The sequence below is a fragment of the Cherax quadricarinatus genome, chromosome 43 (genome assembly GCF_038502225.1).
Source record: "Cherax quadricarinatus isolate ZL_2023a chromosome 43, ASM3850222v1, whole genome shotgun sequence".
In the NCBI taxonomy this organism is placed as follows: domain Eukaryota; kingdom Metazoa; phylum Arthropoda; class Malacostraca; order Decapoda; family Parastacidae; genus Cherax; species Cherax quadricarinatus.
In genome coordinates, this window is record NC_091334.1 from 6,460,352 (window position 1) to 6,479,728 (window position 19,377).

A 19,377-nucleotide genomic window follows, 5' to 3' on the forward strand; every position below is an offset into this window, starting at 1 on the left:
ATTTTTCCAGTGGCTCTTGATAGCCTTGTTGTGCCTCAGCATTCGACCTATCACCCTCTCCATCTGCAACCAGTTGATCTTCCCTTTCACTCCTTGGTCCTCCTTGGCAGATTGATGTGGCCTTAGCATAATTCATAATTCCTTCCTTCCTGTTCAGCCTCGCAGCTTCATATGCTGTGTCTTCTCTGGTCACTGCCCCTGTAACTCGCTCCAGCCTATTTATCTCAACTTCTAGGACCCTTATCTTGGCTACTGCAGTTTCGACTTGTGCCTCCCAATTCTTTGTCTCCTTCTCCAACCACCTTTCCAATTTCACAGAGAGCTCTTTCTCCATTTTTTCAGAAAGCTCTCCTAATTTTCTCTCCCACTCTTGTTCCATCCTTTTCCACTGCTCCTCCATCCACTCCTCCCTACCCGAACCATTCTCATCTGTGTGTGTGTGTGTGTGTGTGTGTGTGTGTGTGTGTGTGTGTGTGTGTGCATGTGTGGGTGTGTGTGAGGGTGTGTGTGCGGGTGTGTGTGAGGGTGTGTGTGTGTGTGTGCGTGTGTGTGTGTGTGCGTGTGTGTGTGTGTGTGCGTGTGTGGGTGTTTGCGTGTGTGGGTGTGTGTGTGTGTGGGTGTGTGTGTGTGGGTGTGTGTGAGGGTGTGTGTGTGGGTGTGTGTGAGGGTGTGTGTGTGTGTGGGTGTTGGTGTGTGTGTGTGTGTGGGTGTGTGTGTGTGGGTGTGCGTCCTTGTGTGTATGCATATATTTGTACGCTCGTGTGCACATGTCCGTGCGTGCTCCCTGGTGTGTGTATGTGTGTGCGCGCGCGCTAATGTGGGTGTATGATCCACTTAATATTTGTATTTATAACTCATTACAATTGTGACCAGGTGTGGACGTATCAGTGGTTCATTACTTTGTAATTTGTTCATGACTGTAACCATGTATAGGAGTGAAGCTGATTCATTACCTCTGTAACTTGCCATGATTAGTGACCAGATCTACCTGGAGTTCATTACCTTTGTAACTAGTTCAGCTATCATAACTTTGGGGTCCAGTCACTGGACCCATTATGTACCTTTGTAATCTTTTGACTACCGCCCACAGGATGGGTATGGGGTGCATAAAGATATTAAACTAAAGTGTGTGTGTGTGTGTGTGTGTGTGTGTGTGTGTGTGTGTGTGTGTGTGTGTGTGTGTGTGTGTGTGTGTGTGTGTGTGTGTGTGTGGTGTGTGTGACTCAACAATCAATATTTGCACCAATAACTCATTACAGTTGTGACCGGGTGTGGAAGTGTGAATTGCTCATTACTCTATAATTTGTTCATGATTGTAGCCAAAGTATAAACGTAAGTAACCATTCTACAGAATTCATTACCTTTGTAACTTGTGAGCTCATTACCTTTGTACCTAGTTCAGCTATCAAAACTTTGGGGGCCCAGTCCCTGGACCCGGTGGTCTGGTGGCTAAAGCTCCCGCTTCACACACGGAGGGCCCGGGTTCGATTCCCGGCGGGTGGAAATTCCGACACGTTTCCTTACACCTACTGTCCTGTTCACCTAGCAGCAAATAGGTACCTGGGTGTTAGTCGACTGGTGTGGGTCGCATCCTGGGGGACAAGATTAAGGACCCCAATGGAAATAAGTTAGACAGTCCTCGATGACGCACTGACTTTCTTGGGTTATCCTGGGTGGCTAACCCTCCGGGGTTAAAAATCCGAACGAAATCTTATCTTATCTCTGTAATCTGTAAATACCTTTGTAACTTGTCATGATTGTGACCAGACTTACCTGGAGTTCATTACCTTTGTAAATTGTGAGTTCATTACCTTTGTAAATTGTGAGTTCATTACCTTTGTAAATTGTGAGTTCATTACCTTTGTAAATTGTGAGTTCATTACCTCTGTAACTTGCTCAGCTATCAAAACTTTGGAGTCCAGTCCCTGGACCAATTATGTACCTCTGTAATCTTTTGACTACCGCCCACAGGATGGGTATGGGGTGCATAATAAACATATTAAACTAACTAACTGAGCGACACTAAGATAAGAGAGGGAGTCTCCAATGGTCCTCAGATTTGAGAGCTTCTTAAAGATGGTGACTTAGTCAGACCATGGGGATGAGACAGCTGCTTGGGAAGCATTCAAGTTTGTGGCGAAGGAACTTCTCGGAAACAGAAAGGAAGGCAACTATGAAGAACTGGTAGAAAATCTCATCATGGCTCACAAGAACATGGGATGTAACATGTTACTTAAAATCCACTTTTTGGACTCACATTTAGACTTTTTTTTCCAGGGAACTGTGAGGCAGTTAGTGACGAACATGGTGAAAGGTTTCACCAAGATATTTCAACCATGGAAAAATGGTACCAGGGCAAATGTGGCACAAGAATGCTTGCAGACTATTGCTGGACATTGGCCAGAGATGATTCTTCAGTCCACTACAAGCGTCAAGCAACAAGGCAGAGAGTAGAATTGAGACACTTATGCAAAATATATGAATCTTTATTGACGAAATGTTTCGCCACACAGTGGCTTCATCAGTCCAATACAAAGTAGAAATGGGTAAGGAGAGGAGGATTTTTGAGGTAATCAGTCCCTCAGCCTGGAATCGATGGCTGAGGGACTGATTACCTCAAACTCATCCTCTCCTTACCCATTTCTGCTTTGTATTGGACTGATGAAGCCACTGTGTGGCAAAACGTTTCCTCAGTAAAGATTCACATATGTTGCATAAGTGTCTCAATTCTTTAGCTTGTCGGTTTTCAAAATCATTCATCAAACACAAAGCAGAGAGTAGGTGCGGCAGAGAATAGGTACAGTAGAGTAGGTACGGCAGAGAGTAGGTACGGATTAGAGTTTAAAACAAACTGACACACACATTGTACGTTACAATAAAATAATCAAATATTACATGTCTCGTATCTTTAAACCTATAACCAATAAGCATTTATCAAGGTGATATTTGGATTTAGAACATGAGAATACATAAGAATCAACTAATCTCATTTAAGAAGCAAACAACTCTTCAAAAATTCTTGACCAGTGTTATTAGAAGACGAGGGAACTTAGGTGCCTCTTACGCCTATTGCGCAGCGAAATTTCTCTGCAATAGATACCTAGATATTGCATATATCAACTGATGAAAGGCTCTCGATTCAAGGAATTCGACCTTTCCTTACCCATGAATCTAACCTGAATGCCTTCCATGTCTCCAGGTGCTGTATACCCCATACATTAGCGCTCCGCATGAATGTAATGATCTGACATACGTCTTGCTCTGCCGGAAGCAAGCCTCTGTATATAATTGCTTACTGTTGATTAATTATACTTTAGAGTTAATAAAGGTGGCTCGTTGCCTGGTAGGCAACGCTCTGGCTTCATATGCTGAGGTATAAATATAAATATAAATATAAATCAGGAACGTACACGGTAAGCTGTTCAATATACAAGTACAGTTAGAAATAGAAATACAAATAGCTAGAGCTTCATTTAAGGAGGTTATTAATAGAGTATTCAAGAGGTTGCTAGTAGAATTACAGTAAATCAACCATTCAAATCATTATGAAGCTCTGTGTAGTCTGCAGTCAATCAAACAAACGGGCTTCCACATGGATAAATTGTCATTTTTGTGGAAATTGGTGTCACGCCCCTTGTGCAGATATCCAAGAACTAGCTACAAGCAGTATTAAAACAGGGAAGTGTTTTTGGGTATGCCCAAATGAGATAAATATGTGGACTAAAATCACAAGGGTATTAAAAGAGGATAACATCAAAGCTGCTTTCATAGACAACCTGGAAGCTTTCTACAACAGATGGGAACATAAAAAGTCTGGGCTGAATGGTACTGCCCTTGATACTGGCCATGTAGTCAGAAACTGTAAGGCTGGAGGTGATGTCCTGGTAGTCAGTAAATGTGGGGCTGATAATGCTGTCCTGGGAGACAGTAATGGTGAAGCTGGAGGTGCTGTCCTGGGAGACAGTAATGGTGAAGCTGGAGGTGCTGTCCTGGGAGACAGTAATGGTGAAGCTGGAGATTTTGTCCAGGTAGTCGGGAATTATACGCAGGAAGGAATACATGTAAATGACCTCATAGGGGACAGGAGCCGTAGTGGGGAAACAAGTGTAGTCAAAGATAAGATAAAACCAATATTGCAAACTAGAAATACCACAGGAAATAGCAAACAAGAGGACTCCACTAGCAATAGTGAGGATATATTACCAAAAACAACTGGTGGGAGCTCCATTGTTGGTGCTAGGGAGGATAGGAATAAGACAGGTAAACATGCACCAACAGGGAATACAGTCACAGAAACCCAAGGCAAACGGAAACCGAGCCTGTGCACATACTATGCACTTGGTATCTGCAGACATGGGAAATCTGGAAAAACAGATGGGACGTGCAACTATGACCACCCTAGAAAATGCCGTGCCCATATGACAACAGGAAAATGCAAACTCCCTTCCTGTAAGCTTTTTTCACCCTGAAATGTGTACCTCTTCAGTACAGGAAGACTGTGCTATAACTTAAATTGCCAGGCACACCATCTAAAGGGGACAAAAAGATACAAAACATCCAGGCCATGGGAAAACCTGGGTAGCCACAGCCACTCAAGAGGGAGAGGTTTTTTAGTGCTAGGAAGGAAAAAAAACTGGCAGGACATGGCAGAAATCGTACACCAAATCCAGCCATTCCTGGAGTGGAACCACAGTCGATGGCCTCCACTCCAAACCAACAGATACAGATACTAATGCCGGAAAAAAATCCCCCCCCAGTACCAACAATACCACCAGCCCAATGACATTCTTCTTTGCAAATATACAGGGTCTAAAGCCAGCAACAAACAACAAAATACCTTTCATCCGTGGACTGCTTGCAGAGGCAAAGGCAACGTTCGCGGCTTTCACTGAGGCCCACATAAAGGATCACTTGGACAACGAAATATGGATCCCAGGTTACAACCTATACAGATGTGACAGAGTGAACAGGCAAAAAAAGGGGGGGGGGGTTGGCCTATACATTGCAGAGTCACTTGCTTGCACAGAACTGCTTAATGCCTCAAATGATGTAGTGGAAGTTTTAGCAGTAAAGATTGAGAACCAAAACCTAGTCATTGTGGTAGTCTACAAGCCTCCGGATGCAACATCCCAGAAATTCCAGGAACAGCTGTCAAAAATTGACCACTGTCTGAAAAATCTTCCAGCTCCTGCACCCAACATCTTGCTCCTGGGGGATTTCAACTTAAGGCACCTAAAATGGAGGAATATAGCAAATAATATTGTTGCAGTAATAACACCAGGAGGCAGCTCTGATGAAAACTCACACTCGCACGAGCTTTTAAATCTCTGCACAAAATTAAATTTAAACCAGCAAATAATAGAGCCTACTAGACTGGAGAATACACTAGACCTCATCTTCACTAACAATGATGATCTGATAAGAAATGTCACCATATCAAAAACAATATACTCAGATCACAACATAATTGAGGTTCAGACATGTATGCGCGGAGCCCCAGACCGACATAATGAGATTAGTCACGAGGGTGCATTCACCAAATTCAACTTCAATAACAAAAACATAAAGTGGGACCAAGTAAACCAAGTCCTAACCGATATAAGCTGGGAAGATATACTAAGCAACACAGACCCCAACTTATGCCTAGAACAGATTAACTTGGTGGCATTCGATGTATGCACAAGGCTTATTCCTCTAAGAAAAAGGAGGAGTAGATGTAAAATAGAAAGAGACAGGCTAAAATAGAAACAGGTAAAACAGAAAGAGACAGGCTAAAAGAGGCCAATGTATCTGAAATGCGTAGGGAGTCACTGGTCAGATAAATAGCAAACATCAAACTAAAGCTAAAGGAATCTAATAGGAGTCAGGAATCGCGGGAAGAACTAAAAGCCATAAATAAAATCGAAAGAAACCCAAAGTATTTTTTCTCCTATGCCAAATCAAAGTCGAGAACAACGTCCAGTATTGGGCCCTTACTTAAACAAGATGGGTCCTACACAGATGACAGCAAGGAAATGAGTGAGCTACTCAAGTCCCAATATGACTCAGTTTTTAGCAAGCCGCTAACCAGACTGAGAGTCAAAGATCAAAATGAATTTTTTATGAGAGAGCCACAGAATTTGGTTAACACAAGCCTATCTGATGTTATCCTGACGCCAAATGACTTCGATCAGGCGATAAATGACATGCCCATGCACTCTGCCCCAGGGCCAGACTCATGGAACTCCGTGTTCATCAAGAACTGCAAGAAGCCTCTATCACGAGCCTTTACCATCCTATGGAGAGGGAGCATGGACACGGGGGTCGTCCCACAGTTACTAAAAACAACAGACATAGCCCCACTCCACAAAGGGGGCAGTAAAGCAACAGCAAAGAACTACAGACCGATAGCACTAACATCCCATATCATAAAAATCTTTGAAAGGGTCCTAAGAAGCAAGATCACCACCCATCTAGAAACCCATCAGTTAGACAACCCAGAGCAACATGGGTTTAGAACAGGTCGCTCCTGTCTGTCTCAACTATTGGATCACTACGACAAGGTCCTAGATGCACTAGAAGACAAAAAGAATGCAGATGTAATATATCAGCAGCAACAGCCTGGTTGATCAGGCTCTGATCCACCAGGAGGCCTGGTCACAGACCGGGCCGCGGGGGCGTTGACCCCCGGAACTCTCTCCAGGTATACAGACTTTGCAAAAGCCTTCGACAAGTGTGACCATGGCGTAATAGCGCACAAAATGCGTGCTAAAGGAATAACAGGAAAAGTCGGTCGATGGATCTATTATTTCCTCACTAACAGAACACAGAGAGTAGTAGTCAACAGAGCCAAGTCTGAGGCAGCTACGGTGAAAAGCTCTATTCCACAAGGCACAGTACTCGCTCCCATCTTGTTCCTCATCCTCATATCTGACAAAGACAAGGATGTCAGCCACAGCACCGTGTCTTCCTTTGCAGATGACACCCGAATCTGCATGACTGGGAGCGCTTGAGGTTCCTGAACCTGTATTCCCTGGAACGCAGGAGGGAGAGATGCATGATTATATACACCTGGAAAATCCTAGAGGGACTAGTACCAAACTTGCACACGAAAATCACTCACTACGAAAGCAAAAGACTTGGCAGACGATGCAACATCCCCCCAATGAAAAGCAGGGGTGTCACTAGCACGTTAAGAGACCATACAATAAGTGTCAGGGGCCCGAGACTGTTCAACTGCCTCCCAGCATACATAAGGGGGATTACCAATAGACCCCTGGCAGTCTTCAAGCTGGCACTGGACAAGCACCTAAAGTCGGTTCCTGATCAGCCGGGCTGTGGCTCGTACGTTGGTTTGCGTGCAGCCAGCAGCAACAGCCTGGTTGATCAGGCTTTGATCCACCAGGAGGCCTGGTCACAGACCGGGCCGCAGAGGCGTTGACCCCCGGAACTCTCTCCAGGTAAACTCCAGGTCTCCAGGTTAGCTCTCAAATCTCAATTGAAATGTGTATCGATGTGAAAGCTTAACCTAGCAATTTCCTGTACAATGCCAGCAAATAATTACAGGACTTAACCTAGTCTCATGTACAATTCACAAATCCCACATTAACATGAATCAAAGACAATGAAAATCACACAATAAAAAGTGCAGTATACAAATTAAAATCCCTTGGTTAACACAAATAAATTCAACAATTCAACTTGTGAAACAGTAAATGAATAATGTATGTAAACAGCTTGGCCTAACTGCCCAGCTTACTCAGTCTAGCGTGGATGGTTGGATAAGGTACACCCTAACCTAACTGGTGTGCTATAGCTTAATTAAACCTGGCTTTAGAACTCCCTGTAAATAATAACTAGGTTAAATCTGTCCTAGCTACTATAACCGTTGTAAATATTGCACAAGCCTAGCCTAACTGTGGCTACCTTGCAAATCCACTGTAAGTAATTAACACACAAGTCTCCTACTCTGGATTACTTGTAATCACTGTAAATAATTAAATTCACAAGCTTCTCTAGCCTACCTGGCCTGCCTATAAATTACTGCAAATAATAACTTCTGTGTATAGTCAGCTTGGCCTAGCCTCTGTGTAACTCTGGGCCTAGGTGTGCTAACTTAACCTAACTCTGTTAAACTGTTTCCTAACTGTGGCCTAGCTATGTTAATTTTAACCTAGCTATTCCACATCACGGTTTTCGAAGGACCACTTTGTGAAAATTTGTCTGGACTGTCTCCAAGTGAGTCGCCTACCCTGGCAAGCTCTGTTGACACTGAGTTCTGAGGTGGGTACCTCAGCCTCACAAGTGGCTTATAGGACAGATTTTCACAAATGATTGATGTTGCAAGAAACTCGCCTGCATGCACGTATAAAGGACTAACTTACTTGGTGTTGCAGCATATATCCTGATCTTCAACCTTCCTAAGCTTAGCCCCTTTGGACTTCCCCTCAGAAATCACGTGCAACCGGGAGCCTTAATTCCTGCAATATTCAATCAATATTAGTGACCTGCCTGCACCTCAGAAATTCCTATATCCAAGAGGGTGTGTATCCCCTAGTATAACTATGCAGACACGGACACTAGCTTCTAGACTGACAAGAGACGCTGGTACATACTGGACATGCACTGCCATCTGCACACAGGCCTACAGATCTACTCACTCACAATTTTCCCCAGACACTGGCCAGAAATCCTACGGAAAAGGTGGAGGTCTTGTCTTACTGTATGGGCCTGACGGAGGAGGTCATCTACGGTACATCGAGGTGCCTCTACCAGATTTCCCCAGGTCTCATATGTGAAGACATGTGGGGGGTGCCATCTGCTGATCACGGCACGTCTTGTCCAGGTGGTGTATGGTCATTGTGAAAATTTGTGTGGACTGCCTCCAAGTGAGTCGCCTACCCTGGCAAACTCTGTTGACACTGAGTTCTGAGGTGGGTACCTCAGCCTCACAAATGGCTTATAGGACAGATTTTCACAAATGATTGATGTTACAAGAAAACCTCGCCTGCATGCACGTATAAAGGACTAACTTACTTGGTGTTGCAGCATATATCCTGATCTTCACTTCTCTAAGCTTAGCTTTAGCCCCTTTGGACTTCCCCTCAGAAACCACGTGCAACCGGGAGCCTTAATTCCTGGAATATTCAATCGTAATTAGTGTCCTGCCTGCACCTCAGAAATTCCTATATCCAAGAGGGTATGTATCCCCTAGTATAACTATACAGACTCAGACACTAGCTTCCAGACTGCTCTGAGACACTGGTACTTACTGGGCATGCTCAACCTGTTGCAACCGGGCCCACAGTAAACTCAACTCACAAACTCTCCAGACACTGGCCAGAATTCTACGAGAAATAGTGGTCTTGTCTTACTGTATGGGCCTGACGGAGGAGGTCATCTATGGTACATCGAGGTGCCTCTACCAGATTTCCCCAGGTCTCAGATGTGAAGACACGTGGGGGCGCCGTCTGCTGATCACGGCATGTATTGTCCAGATGGTGTCTGTCTTAAGAGGGACGCTATTGTCTTTTTGACCCGCGCCTCCTCATTCAAGCTAGGGCTGCCAGTTCTCCCTAGCTAACTTAACCTAGTGTTTGCCTTCATTATCGGCCTATTACTACCTATGTTAAGGTCTTAGGTCTACATTATTATTATCTACAGATACCTTAGTAAACTAATATTAATATACTAACAGTAAAACTACCTACTCCTTCCCTGAAGAATAAATCTATAAATTAAATACATGCCTACCAAGAATCCATCGCTGACCAGAGAGAATGCTGATTGTTAGGGTGGGGTATAAGGGCCATCCAGCTCAGCCGTCCCGTACGGCCATGCTGGATCTGTCCTGTGGAACTTTAGGGACCAAATAAATTTCCACATCCTCCCGCCGGCGAAGGTAGGCGCTAAGTCTAGATCAAGTCTGCCTCCCGCAGGCCCTCCCAGTGGGCCCTGGACTTGAGCGCCATTTTACGGGTCGTCCGGCCGCTCAGCTCGGTTAGCCTCTGGTCTAATTTCTCATGTCCCGGTCCCACCGTGTGGACCTCGAGAGGCAAAAGCCTGTTGATGGGTCTTATAGTCTCGACACCATTCATTCTCACCTTCACCATTCTCAACCACCCAGCCTTGTCTGGGTGGGTTGACACTACCAGGCCAAGAGGCCAGTATGCCCGGGGCGCCTCGGATTCTACTAGCACCAGGTCCCCTTCACTTAGCATCATCTTATTTGCCTCGGGGTCGGCACCATAGAAATGTTCCCACAAGGTTGTCAAGTAATCCCTGTGCCACACCTGGTTCCATTTGTCCAGGATGTTCACCAGTCTGTTGTGACTCCTGTGCAGTTCTTCATTGATAGGGGGACCATCTGGCCCATAATAATCCAGCTCCTTGGAAGACTGACTCAAAATTGCGGGGAAGGGCTCAATCCTCCTTCCAAACAGCATGTGATTGGGGGTGAGAGCTTCCTGCTTGTCAATCCCATTTTGTACGTAGGTCAGAGGCCTGTTATTAACTCTTGCCTCTATCTCAACTAACACTGTCCTCAGTTCATCAAAGCTCACTCTCCTGCCGTGCAAGACCTTCCGAATGCACCTTTTGACTGTGCCCACCATGCGTTCATAGAATCCCCCTTGCCAAGGCGCCCTGGGAGCTATGAACCTCCACTCGCACTCTATTCTCTTCAGGTGTTCTCGTACTTCTCCGTTGTCCCTAAGATTCCTGAAAACTTTATCGGCTGCCCTAAAGCTTGTGCCATTGTCCGAGATAATCAATTAATCAATCGCAGGCACGAGAATCTGGCTGTAAACCTCCTGAACAACTTCACGAAAGTCTCTGTTGACATATCTTCTGCCAACTCCAAATGCACCGCTCGAGTAGTGGCACAAGTAAACAGGCAGACATATACTTTCTGAGGGCCCACCCTTTCGTCTCCTGGGTTCTTCAGTGTGATAGCCCCAGTATAGTCTATTCCCACAGTCTCAAAGGGCCTGTCACTATGTACCCGCTCCTGAGGCAGCGGTGGTGGACCTGGGTATGGTAGGGTCCTCCCATCGTACCTCCGGCAGACCGTGCAACTCTTTAACACCCTTTTGACGGCAGCTCGACCCTTCAGTACCCAGTAATTCTGACGTAGGCAGGTGAGGGTATCTCCAAACCCCCCATGTAAGGTCCTCTGATGGGCATCTTGTATCAATAGCTCTGTCGCCCATCCCTCCTTTTCCAGTAGCACGGGATGTTTGGCCCCATAGCTGAGCTCAGAGTTTTGTATTCTTCCCCTGCATCTTATTAGCCCCGCATGATCTAGGAACAATCCCAATGAGTGAACCAATTTGCTGTTCCCTGAGTCGTCGTCGTTGGTCACGCGTCCTGACGCCATAACCTGCTGCCTGGTCGCAAGTACTTCCAGCACTCCTGGAAACCTCTCCCTTTGGTACTGCCTTATCCAATATTCTCTGGGACCCACGAGAGACAACTGTCGACCTTGGCTTACCTTGTCATGCAGCTTCCTCACAAATTGAAATACCATTTCCGTGACTCCTATAAGTTTCCTCCACGAGGAGTAGCGCCTGGGGTCAAATAATTCAGTGTCGGGTTCCCCGCGAAGTGTACTATGCTGCTGGTTGTCTCCCCGAATTTCTGCTCCGGCCAGCAATCTCTTGCCGGTAACCAGTCTGGGCCTTTGAACCAAATCTCGCTTTTACTCAGCTTTTTGTGTGTCACCCCTCGGCTTATCAGGTCGGCTGGGTTTTGATCTGTAGGCACGTACAGAATTGTTGACGTTGACTGTAGTTCCCGTATCTCCTTTACCTCCGAGTCTGTCCATACATAGGTGTGTCTCACCCTCAGATTACTCAACACCTCCTCTACGTACTTACCCAGTCTTGCTCCCAGCAACATCGCCGTGAGCTCTAGCTTTGGGATCGAGCAATCCTTCAGGGGTGTCACCCACGCACGACTGGTGACCAGATTGACTTGGTCCCCGGCCACCAAATACGCTACTGCCCCATAGGCCCTGGAGGAGGCATCACAGAAGACGTGCAAGTCATAATCCCGCCCGGTGCACCCGATGGACCTGGGGAATGTGAACTCATGCAATTCCACTAGGTCTTTGCTAACCAGATCCCACTCCTGGCAGACTGTTTCTGGCAGTGGGTCGTCCCAACCTAGGTTCAGCTCCCAGATCTGTTGCACTAGCATCCTCCCTCGAATGGTGATGGGAGTCAACAAACCCAAAGGATCGAAGGCAGTCTGCACTTTGCTCAGCAAAGACCTCCTGGTCAGCTTCCCTTCCCCATCAGGTTTCCTCTTTAGCCTAAGTCTGTCTTCCTCGATTTCCCACTCCAGTCCTAACACCGATGTTACCTCAGGTACTGAGTAGCCAGCATAGTCATGTTCCACCGTGCCCCCCAACATTGGATTGTTTGTCACCCATTCTCTCAATGGCATGTTAGCCGAGAGCATCTCCTGATTAGACTCTCGGTAAATGTCCATCAACAGCCTTTCATCTGAGGTGGTGCCTTGCATGTTGTCTACATAAAATAGGGTCTTCAGTAATCCTTTAAGTGGGCTGTTACAGTTCACAAGGTGGTAGTCTATGGCAGCCTGTAATAAGAATGGTGAACTAGTGGCACCAAACAACACTGCCCTGAATCTGTAGGTATCATACCCTTGCTTGGGCACCTCCCTGTTAGCCAATCACAAGAACCTTGTGTAGTCCCTGTCTTGTGGCTGCAACCCAATACGTAGGAAGGCTTTGCTAATGTCTGCCGCATAGGCGTACTGTTCTGTCCTGAATCTCAACAACACATCTGCTAATTTCTGCGTCAGGGAGGGCCCTGTGAGCAGACAGTCGTTCAACGATGGCTCTCGGGGACTCGCCTGCGAGCTGCAGTTGAAGACTACTCTGATGGGAGTGGTTACCGACTCCTTGGTGACTACCATGTGTGGAAGATAATGGGTGTTTTCCCCAGGGCTGGCATTGGGCACTTTCTCAATGGACCCAAGGGCCAGCTGTTCCTTAATGATATCATCACATTTCCCTACCAGACCCTTCTTGGTCAGGCTGTTCACCAATGAATTCAACTGACCCCGTGCCTTCTTGAAATTAGTGGGCAGCGTTGGGTGTCCCGGTTTCCATGGGAGTCGCACCCAATACTGTCCGTCCCTGAACTGCACATGGTTCAAGTAATCTCAATACGTCTCTTCATGTTCGGGGGGCGGCTGGTCACCTTTAATCCCTACTACATCCAGGTCCCATAGTTTATGGACCGGCTCACTGTCGGATATGCCAACTTGCATCTCTGACAGACCTTCGTGCACACCAATCCGCATCACCAGTACAGCCTCAGTCGCTGTAATACCAGAACCCTCCTTTCCCGGGGTTGCAGGGAAGTGAGCTGGTACTCTGCCTCCTACAATGTACCCCGGTGGAGTCCTGTACAGGCCAACCCCCTCCTTGATAACCCTTCTCGTAGACACGAACTCGTCTATGTAATCCCCTCCTACCAAGATTCCTACATTACTAACGTTGTCTGTAGCAATGTCTGGTTCCGCTAGCTTCACACCCAACTCCCTCAAACGTTTGACTGCTGCAGCCAGTCCCTTAGTGGTAATGATATTGGGCAGCCTCTTTATTATCAAGGCTGAAATTTCCCGTCGATGCCCGACTAACCTGACCGTCACATTGACTACTGGATAAGACCTGCGTGGGACTTCCCCACCAAACCCTTCCACCTTCATGTCAACTTTACCAACTGTCTCCAGCTTCAATCTAGTTGCTAGACTCTCCACTATGAAGGATCTCTGTGCCCCACTGTCGAAGAACAAACGGGTCATTTCAGAATTCTTCCCGTTCGCAACCACCGCCATTATGGTGGGCAAGGCCACCGAACCTTGAAACTGCTCACCAGAACAAATTCTCGGTGCTGTACTCGCCACACTCATCACTACTTCAGACTTGTTCTTGCTCTCCACCCTTTCTCGCGGTTTGCTCTCCTTAACTTGTGCTAATCTGGCATCATTAGGACACAGTGCACTGTGGTGCTTACCCTTCCAGCAGCCCCGACACTCCCTGAGTTGGGCATTACAGTCCCTGGCAAAATGTTCTCCACAACACTTGAAACAAAGTCTCAACTCCCTTAGTCGTTGAACCCTTTGGTTATAGGTGGTGAAGCTTGAACACCCTGAACTATCATGTTCTTCTTCACAAAACACTCACTGTCTCTTACTGGCCCCTTGAATGACTTCTCTCTTGGCTCTGGGGGTGGAGGACTTGTCCTGGGCATAATATGAGCCAACCCTAGTAGGAGGTGGTTTAGCTTTATCTCTCGAGTATCTGGAGGGGTTGATCGATTCCACCTTGGTCGGCAATTTTTCTCTCCGACCTATGGTCAGGTGAGACACGAGATCTCCCAACCCCTCAACGATCTGTTGTATTGTGAACCGGTTCGTCCGATATTTTAAGTACAACTCATGCACTGTAGTGCCAGCCAGTTTCCTCTGAATCACCTGACTGATGAACCATTCTGACTTACCCCAATCATGTAAATCTTTAAGACTATTCGTCAAACTCATAACTTCGATTCAGAACTTCTCTAGGCTCTGACAGTCATGGCGACAAGCCTCTAGATCCAACAACCGATAAAGTATAGCTACCTTTATCTCCTCAGTGTTGCCAAACCTGTCCTTTAATTGGTCTTTGGCATGTTGGTAATTGGTGTCGGTGGTTTGGTAATGCCAGACCAAGTCCAAGGCTTTACCCTTGAGCTGTGAACGTAAATATTGTAACTTGACGGCATCTGACAAATCATCTCTGTCATCTATCTGGGCTTTAAACCTGTCCTTTAATTGGTCTTTGGCATGTTGGTAATTGGTGTCGGTGGTTTGGTAATGCCAGACCAAGTCCAAGGCTTTACCCTTGAGCTGTGAACGTAAATATTGTAACTTGACGGCATCTGACAAATCATCTCTGTCATCTATCTGGGCTTTAAACTGATCCCAGAAAGCAATGTACTCTGTTAAGGTTCCGTCAAACGTTGGTAAATTCAACTGGGGCAATCTGGGCAACACATTAACAGGCGTGCTGTTGTTCGTGTTCCTTGAAACATTTGCTGCCCCTGCTGTACCGGCCTTCAAAGTCTTTATTAACTGCCTGCAGAGTCTCAACTCTGCTTTACACTCTGCCCTTCGTTCGTCATAGTCCGTCCGTGCTACTTCGACTGTATATTCAGACTCACCTGTAGTATAGGCCTCTGCCTCATAAAGGATAAATGATCTCTCAAAGGCCTCTAGTCTTTGCTCCAAAGGTTTCAAGCAACTCTCTAGTTCCTCCCAGTCTACGTCTTGGTCTTGCCTGACCGTACGACACTCCTAACATGCTTTGCTCAGGCGCCCCTTATAGGCTCCCATAGACCACTTTAATTGACTTAGAGCTGGGACAGCTGGTACTGCATCTTCACCTACCATAGTTGCGGTTTAGTTAAGATCATGGTACTAATTTGTACTTCAATTAGCCCACCTCACAGCACGAACGGTATTAGGCAAGAATGAACGAGTCTCAAGGCTTCTCAACAAGCTTGACAACTCCCTTTATATTATTGACTCTACTCTGAATAAAAAATGTACACTATTAGCTTTCAAATCCCAATCAAAATGTGTATCGATGTGAAAGCTTAACCTAGCACTTTCCTGTACAATGCCAGCAAATAATTACAGAACTTAACCTAGTCTCAGGTATAATTCACAAATCCCACATTAACATGAATCAAAGACAATGAAAATCACACAATAAAAGTGCAGTATACAAATTAAATCACTTGGTTAACACAAATAAATTCAACAATTCAACTGGTGAAACAGTAAATGAATAATGTATGTAGACAGCTTGGCCTAACTGTGCCCAGCTTACTCTGTCTAGCATGGATGGTTGGATAAGGTAAATCCTAACCTAACTAGTGTGCTATAACTTAAACCTGGCTTTATAACTCCTTGTAAATAATAACTAGGTTAAATCTGTCCTAGCTACTATAACTTTTGTAAATATTGCACAAGCCTAGCCTAACTGTGGCTACCTTGCAAATCCACTGTAAGTAATTAACACACAAGTCTCCTACTCTGGATTACTTGTAATCACTGTAAATAATTAAATTCACAAGCTTCTCTAGCCTACCTGGCCTGCCTGTAAATTACTGCAAATAACAACTTCTGTGTATAGTCAGCTTGGCCTAGCCTGTGTAACTCTGGGGCCTAGGTGTGCTAACTTAACCTAACTTTGTTAAACTGGTTCCTAACTGTGGCCTAGCTATGATAGCTTAACCTAACTGTTAAACTGGTTCCTAACTGTAGCCTAGGTATGATAGCTTAACCTAGATATTCCACATATCCGGTTCGAAGGACCACTTTTGTGAAAATTTGTGTGGACTGCCTTCAAGTGAGTCGCCTACCCTGGCAAACTCTGTTGACACCGAGTTCTGAGGTGGGTACCTCAGCCTCACAAGTGGCTTATAGGACAGATTTTCACAAATGATTGATGTTACAAGAAAACCTCGCCTGCATGCATGTATAAAGGACTAACTTACTTGGTGTTGCAGCATATATCCCGATCTTCACTTCTCTAAGCTTAGCTTTAGCCCCTTTGGACTTCCCCTCAGAAACCATGTGCAACCGGGAGCCTTAATTCCTGCAATATTCAATTGTAATTAGTGTCCTGCCTGCACCTCAGAAATTCCTATATCCAAGAGGGTATGTATCCCCTAGTATAACTATGCAGACTCAGACACTAGCTTCCAGACTGCTCTGAGACACTGGTACTTACTGGGCATGCTCAACCTGTTGCAACCGGGCCCACAGTAAACTCAACTCACAAACTCTCCAGACACTGGCCAGAATTCTATGAGAAATAGTGGTCTTGTCTTACTGTATGAGCCTGACGGAGGAGGTCATCTACGGTACATCGAGGTGCCTCTACCAGATTTCCCCAGGTCTCAGATGTGAAGACACGTGGGGGCGCCGTCTGCTGATCACGGCACGTATTGTCCAGATGGTGTCTGTCTTAAGAGGGACGCTATTGTCTTTTTGACCCGCGCCTCCTCATTCAAGCTAGGGCTGCCAGTTCTTCCTAGCTAACTTAACCTAGTGTTTGCCTTCATTATCGGCCTATTACTACCTATGTTAAGGTCTTAGGTCTACATTATTATTATCTACAGATACCTTAGTAAACTAATATTAATATACTAACAGTAAAACTACCTACTCCTTCCCTGAAGAATAAATTTATAAATTAAATACATGCCTACCAAGAATCCATCGCCGACCAGAGAGAATGCTGATTGTTAGGGTGGGGTATAAGGGCCATCCAGCTCAGCCGTCCCGTACGGCCATGCTGGATCTGTCCTGTGGAACTTTAGGGACCAAATAAATTTCCACAGTCATAGAAGAACGAGCTGATCCCTCCCAGACCCACGCCTCGTCATTCAAACTAGGGCTGCCAGTTCTCCCTAGCTAACTTAACCTAGTGTTTGCCTACATTATCAGCCTATTACTGCCTATGCTAAGGTCTAAATTATTATTATCTACAGTTGCCTCAATAATCCTAATATTAGTGTACTAACAGTAAACTACCTACTTCTTCCATGAAGGGTAAATCTATAAATTAATAAGTGCCTACCATCCACGCCAACTTGGGAGAGAACGCTTTTGTTTGGGTAGGGTGTAAGGGCCACCCAGCTCAGCTGTTCCATTACGGCCATGCTGGGACCCCTTTGTACGCCGTATCTGTCCTGTGGAACTTTAGGGACCAAATAAATTTCCACACCAGTCAACAGTCTCTAGGTCTGCTGTGAAATTCCTTATTGAGGCCTTGTCATGGAGTCTAAATGAAACTTTGTTGTATTTGAGTGATGGCTTACTAATTTTTGTTAAGAGGAATGTTGGGTAGTGGTTAGTAGTGCTGTCTGTGATTATCCCTGATTTAAGGGGGGCTGGTATATTACCTGGAGTTTACCTGGAGAGAGTTCCAGGGGTCAACGCCCCCACGGCCCTAGAGGTCTGTGACCAGACCTCCTGGTGGATCAGAGCCTGATCAACCAGGCTGTTACTGCTGGCTGCACGCAAACCAACGTACGAGCCACAGCCCGGTTGGTCAGGAAAATTTTCTAGGGGTGATTACCTTTATGTACCTCAACATTACATGCATACAAGTAAACTCATTGGGAGACAACCATATTGTTTACTGTAGTCACCCCGTGTAGACATGTGAGAAAACTTAACCTCTGGTCACTGCAGGTGGCCCCTCGACCCTCACAATCTTATCCATATCTATCCGAGAGTAGTATAAATTGGGTAGCACCCTCAAGTATGGCGCTACTAATTAATTGTGGACTGTACAGATTATATTAGTTTAACTGAATGAAGGGGGGAGGGGTAGGTTACATATGGATATATCCATCAAGGAAAAACACTTATACATAATCTCACCACTTACCAGATATTCTCTGGTGGTCACTTGATGTAGCTGGATCACTCATAACCTATCCAATTACAACAAACCTAACTGGCCAGTATCAGTCTGCTATAACTAGAAGGGTTACTTAACTGTGGGTGATTGATACTCCTTATTTCCTCCATTCACCATCTCATATCGATGTCCTGCTACACCGACACGGTTCTTATTCCAGCAGGACGAGGTATCCGTCGGTTTGTCCCGGATTAGAAGTCGTGACTCCATAAAGCCTTCACTATCCTCGGGACAGGAACGAGGTAAACATGTGCACACACACTCTGGGAATGGCAGTTCATATCGCTTCAACGATTCCTTAACTTAGTGTTATTATCACTGATTACATTACGATTTACAAGACGGTTTAATGTCTCATAATTATTATACACATTGGAGGCCACTCCATTAAGATTTGAGACCAATGAGTGATGATTAAATCATGGGTATTTTTCCTCGGGACACAGTCCATGGCGACACGCCAGTCACCACCCGGTCCTACCATTATTCACTCATTTTACCACCACAAGGGTATCTTGGTACAGACCTGAAATCAACTTCGACAACCTCTACTAGTGAGAACGGCTGGATTTGAGAGGGACCTGACCTCCCAACATCTGTGTTCTCACCTCTTCTAGTGACCTACATCTCACCTCCTGGCGCTATATAAGGCTCCATCCTGTCACTTCAACTCCATATTGTTTCAGACTATGGAACAATGCTCTTCTCCAGACTGAGGGACTGACCACCTCAAAACTTTAAGGGTGATGGACTGATTACATCGTCTTCAAGTCTCTTCTGCTTCTATCAACTTTTCTGTACTCGACTGAAGAAGCCTACTGTGTAGGCGAAACGTTTCGAAATAAAGATACCTAACTGTTGCATATGTGTCTTACCTAACATAT